Genomic DNA, 13,018 nt, shown 5'->3' with positions numbered 1-13,018 from the left:
CGGAGTGGTTTTATTTTGTCGCCGGGAGGGCACAGCTGTACCATTGTAAGGTGCGTAGTATATACGTAGCCCTAGACCTCATCATCTCTCTGATAGACGTAGTTACACCAGCGGAAGTCTGCAGTATTCGCCTGGCCTTGGTAGATGTTTTAAGGAGCTGCAGTACTCCTGATTGAAATCTTCATCTCTGACTAGATAATTCCTGTAGCTGTCTTGGGGCAGTAACTTAAGTGATCTCCAGATACGACAGAGTGCTAGCAGCAGCACCCTGATCACTGATGGTGCTGCAGCATGAAGTAGGCTACCAGCTCAGCTATGAACAATTAAATACTTTCTACTGCAGGAACATAAGCACCTGGGTGGTAATTACTGGGCTCACAACATAATTGGGAGGATACAGGTAGAAGGAAGAGGCAGCAAGGGGGAGCTTTCTACAGTGTTAAGTCTGAACACAGAAATGGTATTCTTAATGAAATATTACAGCTAGCCACAGAACTTGTGCAATTGGCTATAGCCATTGTAATAGTAGGGATGCTGGTGCATAGAGAGATAGCAGGCAACAAATTGGCAGACAAAGGCAAAAGGTAATATTACTCATGAACAAGTTAACCTAGTAATCCCCTTGGCAAACTGGAATTTAAACACCTAATCAAAAATGAGCTAAGGAAGGAATGGCAAGAACTGTGGGCAAATGAAAAAGGGGAAAAAATTCCGAAAAGTACAGTATGTCCTACATTTGACAGTGTTGACATAATCAAAGGCCCTAAGAAGAAGAACAAAGTGGCTCTATTTAGAATTATATCAGGGCATTGTAGTAATTTATTTCTAATTAACATGCACAAAAATAAATTATGTATGACATGTAAAGGTCCATGCAGCAATAGATACTTTTGGATTGTAAAGACGATACCAATGATAGGAGCCATTTATATAGAAAAATAAGAAGCCTTAAAAGTAACAACATTTTCCTTGCAACATTTATGAAAAATACAAGGAAAATGGGGCTCAATAATAAAAGCTCTTCTGCAATTCTTTAAGAACACCAGGAAAGGCATGAGAACCTAAGTCATGAAAAAGATACAGAAGTACAGTGCATTCAACGATCACAGACTCAGGAACCAAGTCTGCTACTCCACAAAACCAAAGAAGGAGCTCAGAAGGGAAGCTCAGAAAGTGAGCTGTGCTGAAGAGGGAGGCTTCGTGGAAAAAAGCTCTTACTGTAAGGTGCCTGTGTTATGTTTTGTGTGAGAGAAAAAGGTGGAAGTATACAAGGTACACATAGTGAAAGGAAAAGAGCCTTGGCGTATTTATGACCATGAGGTGACAGAAGCAGACTAGACAGCACAGCATGCTGGGTAACAGAGAGCACTTTGTGACACCATGACAAGGATTTTTAGCGATAATTCATACTTGCAAGGCACTATCACTTCACCTTGTATTGCATTCCATCCCTATCCGTACATCCTTGTCTCTTCGTTCCTTGGCCAACTGTTTCTCTCTCCCAGAGAGAAACTTTGCCCAAGCTGTTTTTGAATAATCAAACAGTTTACCAAACACTTGAACCCTCCTAAGCTACCATTGTTTTTTGCTCTGGGTTACTAAAGGTCAAACTTTTGTTTTTTAAGTGATCTCTCTCTCATCTGTCCAGAAAGCATGCTTCAAGGCTTGAAACTAATATCTGTGTTTTAAATATTTCAAAAAAGACTTCTCTAGATTAAACCTAATGCTAGAAGTTACACAAACTATAACTTACATGTTTAAGGTAATACAAAGACAGACTTTTCCTCTACCTCCTACATCCCAAATGGGAGCACTGAACACATCAACACCAACAGAAATAATAAAGGGACTATTATTAAGGATGCTACACTGCAAAACCAGCAATGGGCAAAAATGCAAAACAGGAAGCTGTTATCGCTGAGACGGTAACCTACACATAGCTAGGTTTCCTAAGGTATTCAATAAGTTTACACCTTTTAGAAAAAGTACGGTTCATTGTATTCACCAGGTCTTCATTCTACATAGTTCTACTAAATAGGTCACTGATACAGTAATATCCTCTATGAACCAATGTAGGTCCCATCCTCACTAGCACAAAGCTAATGGAATTAGATGTCTAGAGATCAGAGAAGGAGACTGCAAATCAGGAAACCCTCATCCGATGTAAATCAACATCGACTTCAATGGCATTGATCTATGCGAGCTGAAGAGCTGTTACACAACTCTGATTTTAAAGTTGATTTAGCAAAACTGTTGGTCTTTAATCCAGTGAGAAAGTGCCTAGGGCCTGTCTATGCTGGAGAAACTATCTTTAGCACAACAGAAGCACAATACAGAAAACCAAAGAAAGTGTGCTATCAAATACAAGGACTTCAGGCTCATTGTATATCATAAGTAGTAGGACCTGAAGACCTTAGAAGAATATGGTGTTTTCACTAGTGAGACAAACCCCACAGTTCAGAGATTTTGCACTATTAATCATTTAAGAATTCAAACTGCTTTATTGAAGTGTGTTACTCTGGATGGAATTCTCACAAGAACAGGTTCTCTCTCTGTTTCCTACTTTTGATCAAGTCAAAAATATCATTAGAATGGCCCTTCACCTTACTTGGCTTCTTGCCAAAAATGAGAAAGAGCACAAAAAATAACCGAAACTTCTTAAGGCCTTAAAAGTTGAACGGGCTTGCTCATCCCATCTCTTCACTCCTTATGTTCTCAACATTTCTCTGAGATTTCTGTACGTAAGGGAATAAAGCTGTCGTTTGCCATCATTTTGCCTCCTTGTATCATATACATCCCTGGAAGGAAACCTTCATTTTCCAACTGTCCTACCGCTTTGGTGAGTGACTGAAGGACCAGATAAGAAAAGAGAGACTATCTCTCTCTTTAAGGCAGTACAATTACAGGTAGAATAAGTATTAAAAATCTACCAGCTCTCCACACTAGACTACATTCCCATTCAAAAAAAGCTACAGAAGTGACAAACGTATTGTTGTTGCAAAGTTTGTATAAAGTCTTTAGTCTCAAAAGAAAAAAAACTGCATAAACAGCGTTATCTGCTTTGGTGTACAACGCCACTCACCCCATAATAGTAGGAATAGGACCAGAACCTTCCCTAATTTAAAATAAATTAGTCTTCGGCTAGACCATTAACACCTTTCTTGTCTTTCACAAAACTGCTCAGCAACCTTAAAAGCACAATTGGGCAAAGAATGGGCAAAAAATTGTTTTGCAAGCCATTTTTCTTTGTAAAGAAACAAGAAAGCAAATGTGGTTTGTGATTCTCTGGTATGCTGGGGATGGCCAGTGGAAAGGGGAGTGAGAAAAACCTTTTATTGTTCATTATCTTGTGTGTTTCATACCTAGAGAGTCTGATAGGAACTCAATCATGCTCCCAAGCTCACAGAAAATTACTAAAGAATAATCAGGAGGAACAGCAAGAGATTTAAGAGTTTCAGCAAGTCCTCGATTCACTTCTTACTCAGGTATGCTTTGGAAACAAATATGAGAGCCTCCTTTCCCCTGTATCTAGGAAATAAGCAAGTTGCAACCTGTATATTTTATCCATTAACCAAATCTGCTTTACGTGAGAGTCTTTAGCCATCGGTGCATGCAAGGTAGGAAGCTTTCAATTTTAACTACTTTCCACCTCAAGCCGCACTGAAACCTAATTACATAAAGAGTGCAATGTATTGGTAGAATAAAGATAAATATGCAGTTCATTAACACATGAATGTGAACAAACACAGCAAATGTTTCCCCTCCTCCCCCAAACATGTTTACATGTGGAAACCACAACAGGATTCTTTAGACACATTTCACATTTAAGCCAACTTTTCTGCTTTAAAAAAAAAAATGGCTACATACTAGTTAGTTTACTTTGATTCATTTATATACAAATGATTCTCTACCTAAATAATTTCATTGTGTCATCTCTCTATTTGACCCAATTAAATTACAGCAGGTTTAACATTAAACACTGCTGATTTTAGGCAGACAATTCACGTACATGCACATTAACATGGCATATGTAAGAAGTATGAGAAACTCAAAGATTTACTATAACCTAATGTAGTGAATTTAAAGTAAGTCTCTACTGTAGAATATGCTACATATGCAGTATGCTGCAAATACTGCTAATTTAATGTCTTATATAAAATGTTTAAAATATTCATTATACAAGTTTGAAAAGACGTTAGCATTCTTCAATGTGTCTAATTTTGTGTGTAAGACTATAATCACATAACTGTAGCTAGTATCAGCTCTATTTGTCCCTCCCCAATTAATCTATAATTTTCCTGTAATTAAAATTGCCACAGTAGTCCTAACAATATTCTGTGGCCTCATTTTGAAATTGCACTGCTTTAATTAATGAGTTAAAAAACCCCAATTCAGCTAAATCAGTGCAAAGCCTATATATAAATGCAAGCTAACTTGATATAAACCAGTTGAAAAGTAAACCAGTGCAAGCCCTGCATAGACATAACTAAATAAGTTCCTAACAGATTTTAGTTAAATTGGTTCACTGTATATGAACAGACAATGCATTACAAAAGCTGGCTATAAATTCTGAAACTCAATTTATATTTTATCTGCTAAAAAAATAACTTACCTCTGGGTACAAAACCTTTGTGATAAGGAAAGGTCTGTGAGCTTAAAGCTGTTACCAATCACTCTCCTATTCAACTACATTACTGAGTGAGGAGGGGGAAAACAAATGAGGCACTATCAAATTATCAAGATAAATGTTTTTAAATGCATACTCATTTCTAAGTTATGCAACACTGTGCTGATCACTTTGGTGTAACATTTTAATAATTTCAATGACAAAACTTGCAAGTTAAATATTTCTGAAGAAATAGTTAAATTATAAATTTAGACTATCTGCAATAGACAGCTCTAATTAAGACTGTCTGCATTAACATATTTAGACAATCACATCCGTTGCCATGTAGGAAAAAAAGTCCCTCTTCTAAGCACAAAAATATGAAATAATGCTTTAGAAATTATTGGTGAACCACATTAATGATTTACTCATATGCCAAGTCAGCAGTAACACTTGCCTTTGGATAATACTGCTCTGAACAGTACCTAAATATAATTTTATGAAGGCATGTTTAAAAATAATTTTCTTTTCTCCTTGTATTCCAGACGAGGCCATGTCTACATGAGGAAATTGACTGGAACAGCTCCAGTATAATTTAGGTGTTCTGGAATAACTCCCTATGTGGACACTATTCCTGAATAAAAGCAATTTTATTCTGTAATAGTAACTTCACTTCCAAGATGAAGTAATTATTCCACAATAAAGTCACTTTTATTTCAGAACAGAGTGTCCACATGGAGGCCGGGGTCATTCTGGAATAGTTAAATAAGAATAGTTATTCTAGAATAAATGCCAGTCAATTTCCCCATAAATCTACAACAGAAATTCAACTGAACAAATAAACACTTTCCTACCACTGCTCTAGGATCTTAATTATCTTGCAACTGTTTAAGCATGCCAGGTATTCCATACACAACATTGCTACACTGGACAGCCCTGGAGTCACCACAATGTTAAACTGTCATTTCAATGGAAGTCAAGTACAGAGGTGGTGCACCAGTGGCCACATTGTAATATTAAAATATCCCAGGCACAAAAGATATGGCTGCACAATTAAGTATCTAGTTCAATGCACTGTACTATGAGGAAAGGCTGAAGGAAGTGGGTATGTTTAGTTTGGAAAAGAGGAGATGGGGGTTGGGGAAAGGGACATGATATCCGTCTTCTTGATACTTGAAAGGCTGCCATAAAAAAAAAAATGGAGAAACATTGTTCTTTTTTGCCATAGAGGACAGGACAAGAGTCAATAGATTCAACCTACAGCACTGCAGATTTAGATTAAATCTCAGGAAAAAAATCTTAACTGTAAGAACAGTAGGACCATGGAACAGATGGCCTAGGGAGGTTGTGGAAGCTTCTTCACTGGAGGTTTTCAAAAGGAGGCTAGATCTTTCTTGGATGGTTTAGACAAAAAAAAATCCTGCATCTTGGCAGGGGGTTAGACTAGACCAGTGGTTCTCAACTGGGACGCTGCGAGCAGGTTTCACAGGGTCCGCCAAGCAGAACCAGCATTAGACTCGCTGGAACCCAGGGCAGAAAGCCACAGCACCACTGCATGAGGCTGAAGCCCAGGGCCATGAGCCCCGCCACCTGGTGCTGAAGCAGAAGCCTGAGCAACTTAGATTTGTGGTGCCCCATGGCGTGGGGCCCCTGGCAATTGTCCTGCTTGCTACCCCTTAATGCAAGCCCTGACTTTTATATGCAGAAAACCAGTTATTGTGGCACAGGTGGGCCGTGAAGTTTTTATAGCATGCCTGGGGGGCCTTAGAAAGAAAAAGGTTGAGAACCCCTGGGCTACATGACCATTGCAGTCCCTTCTAATCCTTTGTTCCCACAAAGACTAGTTAAGAGAACCACACTTCATCATAAGCCTCTGATCCAATTCAACTATGGGGCACATTTAGAGCAAACAGAAATGTGCAAAAAAAACTGAAGTTACACTGGGTAAGTCTACACTGCATCTGGGAGTGCACCTCTCAGCCCAGCTCCACAGACTTGTGCTATCAAGGCTTACATTAGCACAGGGGTGGGCAAACTTTTTGGCCTGAGGGCTGCATCGGGTTTCGGAAAATGTAAGGAGGGCTGGTTAGGGGAGGCTGTGCCTCCCCAAACAGCCAGGCATGACCTGGCCCCTGCCCCTTTTTACCGCCCCCATCCCGCTTCTCACCCCCTGACGGCCCTCCCCAGGACCCCTGCCCCATCTGCCACCCCCCCTCCCCGCTCCCTGTCCCCTGACAGCCCCTGGAACCCCCACCCCTGACTGCCTCCTGCTGCCCCATTCAACCCCCCCTCCTTCCTGACTGCCCCCCAGGACTCCTGCCCCCATTCAACCCCCCCAGTTCCCTCCCTCTGACTGTCCCAACCCCTATCCACACCTCAAACTCCCCTGACCTCTATCCAACGCCCCCTGCTCCCTTACCACGCTGCAGCAGCCGGTGGCTGGCAGCGCTACAGCTGCGCCGCCCAGCTGGAGCCAGCCACACCACAGCGCAGGTCAGGCCGGGCTCTGCAGCTGAGCTGCCCGGCCGCCTAGAGCATTGTGCCGGCAGCGCAGCGTGCTGAGGCTGCAGGGGAGGGGGAACAGCAGGGGAGCTAGCCTTCCGGGCCAGGAGCTCAGGGACCGGGCAAGAGGGTCCCACAGGCTGGATGTGGCCCGTAGTTTGCCCACCTATGCACTAACACATTAAAAACAGCTGTGCAGCTGGGGTTGGAGCTCAAGTTCTCAAGCCTGGGGGATGGGGTGGGACTACTGCCTGAGCTGCTACATCAAAGCAACATCTGTCTACACAGCTATTTTTAGTGTGCTAGCACAAGCCCCAATACCACATGTCTGTGGATCCAGTCTGAAAGGCTCACTCCCAGATGCTGTGTAGACATACCCTTCAATTCTGTTAATCTGGGCTCTTTTGCATTCCTTGGAATTGGACTATTTTTTGAAGTGTTTGGCTTTTCTTCCCTAAAAGACAGCTTCCTTTATGCAAATGAACATTTGTTCTCCACTGAGATTGTATATCTCTGTAGTCAGCCATCAGCAGTAAAATTCTGTCCCTCTTCCCCCTCCATACTTCACCCTACAAGGGAGTATGATCTTTAAAGCCAGAGGCCTGTTCTACACACACTTCTTGTGCTGGTATAACTATTTCAGTTTGGGGTGTAATTTTTTTTTTACCAAGATAGTTATAACAATACAACTCCTTATGTAGATAAGTTATATTAATACAAAGGGGTCTTATACCCGTGTAGCTTAGGCCCCTTCCCATAAAGTATGCCTTTATTCTATCATAACTGTGTCCACACCAGGGAGGTTAAACTGCTTTAACTATACTGGTTGCAACTTGTGTATGTAGATGAGCCTTAAGACATTCACATCATAATAAAACATGCTTAAACTAACTAAGTTTGTTTTAAAATTTACTTTGGCTTAAAAAAAAAAAAAAAAAAAAAACCAATTTTTAGAAATTCAAGAACCAGTATCCAGAAAATCTTCTTTATAAAACTGGGTGGTTCCAATTATTTCAGACATCCTTACACACACAATAAAAAAGTAAAAGGGATTTCTGAATACTAATGTTTAGATTAGTTCTGCAGGAACTGGAATGGAAAAAGACTGGGCAACTTGGTCATAAAAAAAAATAAACCACAAATAAAAAGAACATTAGAAGAGTCACTTCATTAACCACAAGGCAGTCTTTGTGACCTCATGTCCATTTTCACAGGTTTTACAGTCCCTCTTTCAATAAGGTTATTTCATTAGTCTGTTTCACCACAGCACAAGAGAGCTCCTTATCCCCATTTTACAAATATTTCTCCTAAAAATGGGTTTCAATGCTTTACTTCCAGCTCAGAAAGTAGCTTACCTAAAGGGCATCTTGTTCTGATCGGACTGAACTTGTCTCTTCAATCTTCCCGTAATATTCTATTGATTTTCTAGTGCTTTCCATAGCCTCTCACAAATCCATTTTAAAAAGAAACCTAGTTTCTCCCAATTAGCAGAGATCATATATGATACAGTGGTGATTTCACACAAGTCAAACCAGATTGCAATTAAGTCTACCACCACCAAAATACCAAACCAAAGGACACAGACAAGAGCCACAAGCAGGATTTGCCATGTGTGCATTGTGAAGATTTTACTATCAGTACAAATAGCAAGAAGATTTAAGATGCTTAATATACAAAACAGTTAGTTTATGCCATTAGAAACTAGTATGCCACAAACTATTTACAGGAAAAAAATCTGTTTTAAAAAAAAAAAAAATCACAGTTGACTTCACTAAGGAAAGTAGTGAGCTATGGACAAGCAGGATTTAAAATCAGTTAGTTTTTAAAATAGGTCTGGTCATATAATTCAACATATGATCAAGACACAATATACCACTCAGTTGTACAGAAGCATTTCAAAAGATACATTCAGAGTCACTACTTCTAGTAGGATAAAGATCACTAGTAGACTGGAAAAAAAGTGTTAAACCATTTGCCTGCTTTCACCACTTTGTGTAGTCAGCAAGTAAAGCCTGATCATTTTTGAATCTCGGGAACTGTATAAAATTCAGCTTTTCCCCCACCCAATAAGAGAGATATGGTCATTCTCCATTTCAATTGCTAATGACTGGGAAAAGGAGGTTAATAATCAGGGTACCTCTGCTCACAAATTCCTCTTTATATTTCAAATTCTCTTTATATAAAGCGTTTTAAGTTATACACATGGTGCTCTCTGCATCACGCATTTTTGAAGCATAACGGGCCATGCCACACATGTTTGCTTTGGTGCCCCCATAATGTGGTTTAATTATGATGACTGAACTAATAGGCTCACATCACAGACTTTTACAGGTTGACCCCATGTCATTCTGATGTATCATTTTGCACCAGTTCAGTGCTGTAAATCAATTTAAGATCTCCAGCACGCTGAAAAGGCTGGTAATGATGCTTTCTCTGCAGTCTCTGGGGACTCCACATTATACACAACTTACATTATTTATAAAGCGGAGATGATGCCTCCATTAGCCTTGTAAGACTACAGAAATGAAGGCTTTTGTATACACACAACTTGGACTGGGTAGTGCACACTATTGTATTTTAAATATAACAATCAAACTTATTACTCCCTACTTTTTTTTTTTTTTTTAAACGTGGCTTCTAAATTTCAGTCTTTAACTTGCACCCATAAAGTGGCTCAGAATTTAAGGAGGGTCTATAAAAATCACTCCAGTATTTACGAAAACTGGTGCAGCAATGTTATTAACCATTGCATTGCTTCTCTTTACATTTCATCCCTTTACTTACTGGTTTGAACTCAACACTATATTTATCAACTTCCAAACTCTTGAACTGGTAGATACTACTTAAACAGCTTGAGATCCTTCAGTTTCTGTATATCTAGTCTCTTTCCTCCACTGTACTGGATCAACGAGTATACAAAATGAAAAGTGGAGAGGACAACATAAGGAAAAAAGTGTATTTGATTACATACCAAGGAAATGGAGGGGTCAAAACTAAAGCAAGGACAAATCCCTACCCTTAGGGTAATCTGATCTTGCCTTGAACTGATCCTTTCTGGAGACTATGTAAGGCTCCTGGATCACCCAACTCCAGAGAAATCTCTGTCAAGCCCCAAATTATAGTGTGAAATTAATTACAAGATCAGAGTCTGAACAACAGCACAGGAATATCAAATATATGGGTTTAGGGTTTTTCCATCTTAACATTAAAAAACCCTAAAGACAGCCACCACTGTAAAAGAGTCACAAAAATGAAGTATTTAATATTTAAACAAGGTGCCATGAGAATCTTCTACCAACTGCCCTGCACAGAACTCCTATCCAGATCGATATTTTTACATTGTGAGTTGCAACTGGAAGCAAGTCATCAATAAATTTAATGTAGTAGTTACAAACAAGATTAAAATCAGTTTTAACACAGCAAGTTCCTTTACAGGATTCACTCATTGTTTGACACACTGAGGTGCAGACGCTTGACTACATGAAGACTAGCAGAATTTAAAGAAAAGTAGTCTCTGTGGGTTGTTAGTCTCAGTTTTGAGTTTCATGTTGTGTAACGTACAAAATCACACACAAGCTAAGTCTTACAGGGAAGGAGAAGTCAGAAGAGGCAAGAGTTGCCAGTTTTCACATGTAGAGCTGTCCGAAATATAACCTTTTAACTAAAATGCTAATTTCTAGAGACATCATATCCTATTATGTCTGCCATAAACAAAAGCAAATATATGCCCAGCCTTAATCTGAAATATACACCAACGGAAAAAAAAGTAGAATTAGATGTTTCTGACCATCAAATACTCCACCCAAGAGAAGGGTGGCACCTATTCTTAGATGCGATGAACATCAGTTCTTTTTCCTAACTGAAACTACAAATAAGCATATGCTCTACAAGCAAACTGCAAAACCAGCCTGCACATCTTCTATATTTTTATAAACTGCTAATGAAGGGACAAATATTGTAGTTCTTACTCAATCAAAACTCCCACTGACTTAATTAAAAATGATAGGGTCTGGCCCAGCTACTTTAGAAAGCATGATTGAACACTTGCACATGGACATATCTTAATAAAATTTAAAGATACATCTATAGCTGGATAATCTCATTCTGTAAAGTAGAAGTAAATTGAAAATCACATTGAGAGAAGAAAAATCATGTGCATCCAAACCTCCTAATAATCAGAAAAATTTTAAGTGAACTTTGCTTGACCTCTAAACAAATCTTGTTGCAAAAAGCAAATCCATTAGGAGGAACCAAGATTTGGATTAGACAAGTCATTAGAGAAATGCTTTTCCCAAATAAAAACAAAGGGCATTTGCCTTGTGTTAGCCAGAGCTTTACAGGAACTGTTACAAGTTTCTCCCACTTGGCTTTGAACACAATGGGGCCAGGACAAAAGTCTGAAGCAGCAGAAGCCCCAGGAATAGGGTTTTCTAATGAGAGGGGAAAAAGGGAGAGAGGAAGAGGGAAGGAGAGAGCTCTTGGCGGGTCTATTTTCTCTTCCTCCAGCCCAACAAAGAAATCTACCCAGAAACTTTAAACCAAGGAAGGCAGCAAAGAAGAAAGCACAGAAGTCACAGGTTTCTCTGCAGGCACCCGCAGAGACGCCATTATGCTGGAGAAAAACCCTGTCCCCCCTCCAAAAAAAAAAAAAAAAAAAAAAAAAAAACCCCCCCCCCCCCAAAAAGGGAAAAAAAAAAAAAGGCCGGGCCCCGGGCGGGGGGTAAAAAAAAGGGGGGGGGGGGGGGGGGGGGGGGGGAGCAACAAGCCAAAGCGTAGCCACCATTCAAACCACTTCCCTGGCTGCAGCAAGCCCTGCCCGGCCCCGACCAGCCAGCAAGCCCCAGGACACAGAGGTGGGGTAGGAGGGGTCCCCGCCCAGGCACAGGAGCCGGCTTGGGAGAGGGCAAAGAAGCGCAAAGTTGTTACCGGCTGCTGGGCGGCGAAGCGGGCAAAGGAGACACCGAACGCCGCGGCCGCTCGCTCCTTCCTCCCCGGCTGCTGCTGTTGCGGCTCCAGCCGCCAGGCAGCCCTGCACTCGCTCTGCCTCTGCCTCTGTGCCTGGATTGATCTGGTCTCACTGGCGTCAGGCAGTCGGAGCCGCCCAGCCTCCACTTACCCCACTGCCAATATAACACACACACACCAGGCCGGCGAGGGATCCTCTCCAAATTCCCACCCCCGCCAGCAGCTGCAGCTGCCTTGGGGCCCCTCTACAAAGTACTGGGTCGTGCTCCTCCTGCATTGCTGGATTAGTTTGGTTCGTCAGGGCCAGCCTCTAGCGTTCAAAAATCACGAAAGTGACTTAAAAAGCACCGTTTAAAAAAACAGTAATACATTTTGGCTACTTTTTATTTTCCATCTGGTTTCGCAGTCTTTAGGGTACACTTGCTTCACGTTTCAAATGTGTAGCCTGCAAACATGAGGGCTAGTAATTTTTGTATTATTATTATTAAAGCTGATATTCTCACAACAATCCCGTGTTTCCAGGCGTTGTAGCCCCGATTCTGCGGTGCAGTCTATGCTTTTTGCAGAGATTCACCACCACAGAGCTCATGCCGGGAGCAGAACAAAGTTGTTGAGGAAGAAGACTGAGAGCTTGTCTACACAGCGAAATTTCCTGGCAGAACTTAATTTAAACCTGTATAATTATACTGCCATAGTAATGCCAGTAAATTTCTCCATGTAGACAAGAGCTAAGTATTATATTAACCTAATTTTAAAATACAGATAAATTGAAGCACAGAGAGGTTATAAGGCCCTGATGCTGCTGACACTTTTGCACAGGAGTAATTTTACATGTGTGAGTAGTAGTCCTGGATTACTCACACATATAAAGTAACTCGTGAGTGTCAGGCCATGTCTACATTATGGGCGCTACAGAAACATCCCTACAGTGCCATAGCTACACCA

At 40.7% G+C, this 13,018-nt stretch overlaps 1 protein-coding gene across 1 annotated transcript in view; it reads right to left on the bottom strand.

The window, feature by feature from the left end:
- The window catches only part of SMAD1 (SMAD family member 1), a 71,221-nt gene extending 59,064 nt beyond the window's left edge, over positions 1-12,157 (bottom strand). The window contains exon 1 of the mRNA XM_034771817.1: positions 12,035-12,157. The gene's annotated coding sequence lies outside the window, so the exon portion shown is untranslated. The remainder of the gene's footprint in view (positions 1-12,034) is intronic.
- Positions 12,158-13,018: the final 861 nt, after the last annotated feature.

The sequence above is a fragment of the Trachemys scripta genome, chromosome 5 (genome assembly GCF_013100865.1).
Source record: "Trachemys scripta elegans isolate TJP31775 chromosome 5, CAS_Tse_1.0, whole genome shotgun sequence".
In the NCBI taxonomy this organism is placed as follows: Eukaryota; Metazoa; Chordata; order Testudines; family Emydidae; genus Trachemys; species Trachemys scripta.
The sequence above is the reverse complement of the archived record's forward strand: the minus strand, read 5'-3'. Positions and strand labels throughout refer to the sequence as shown.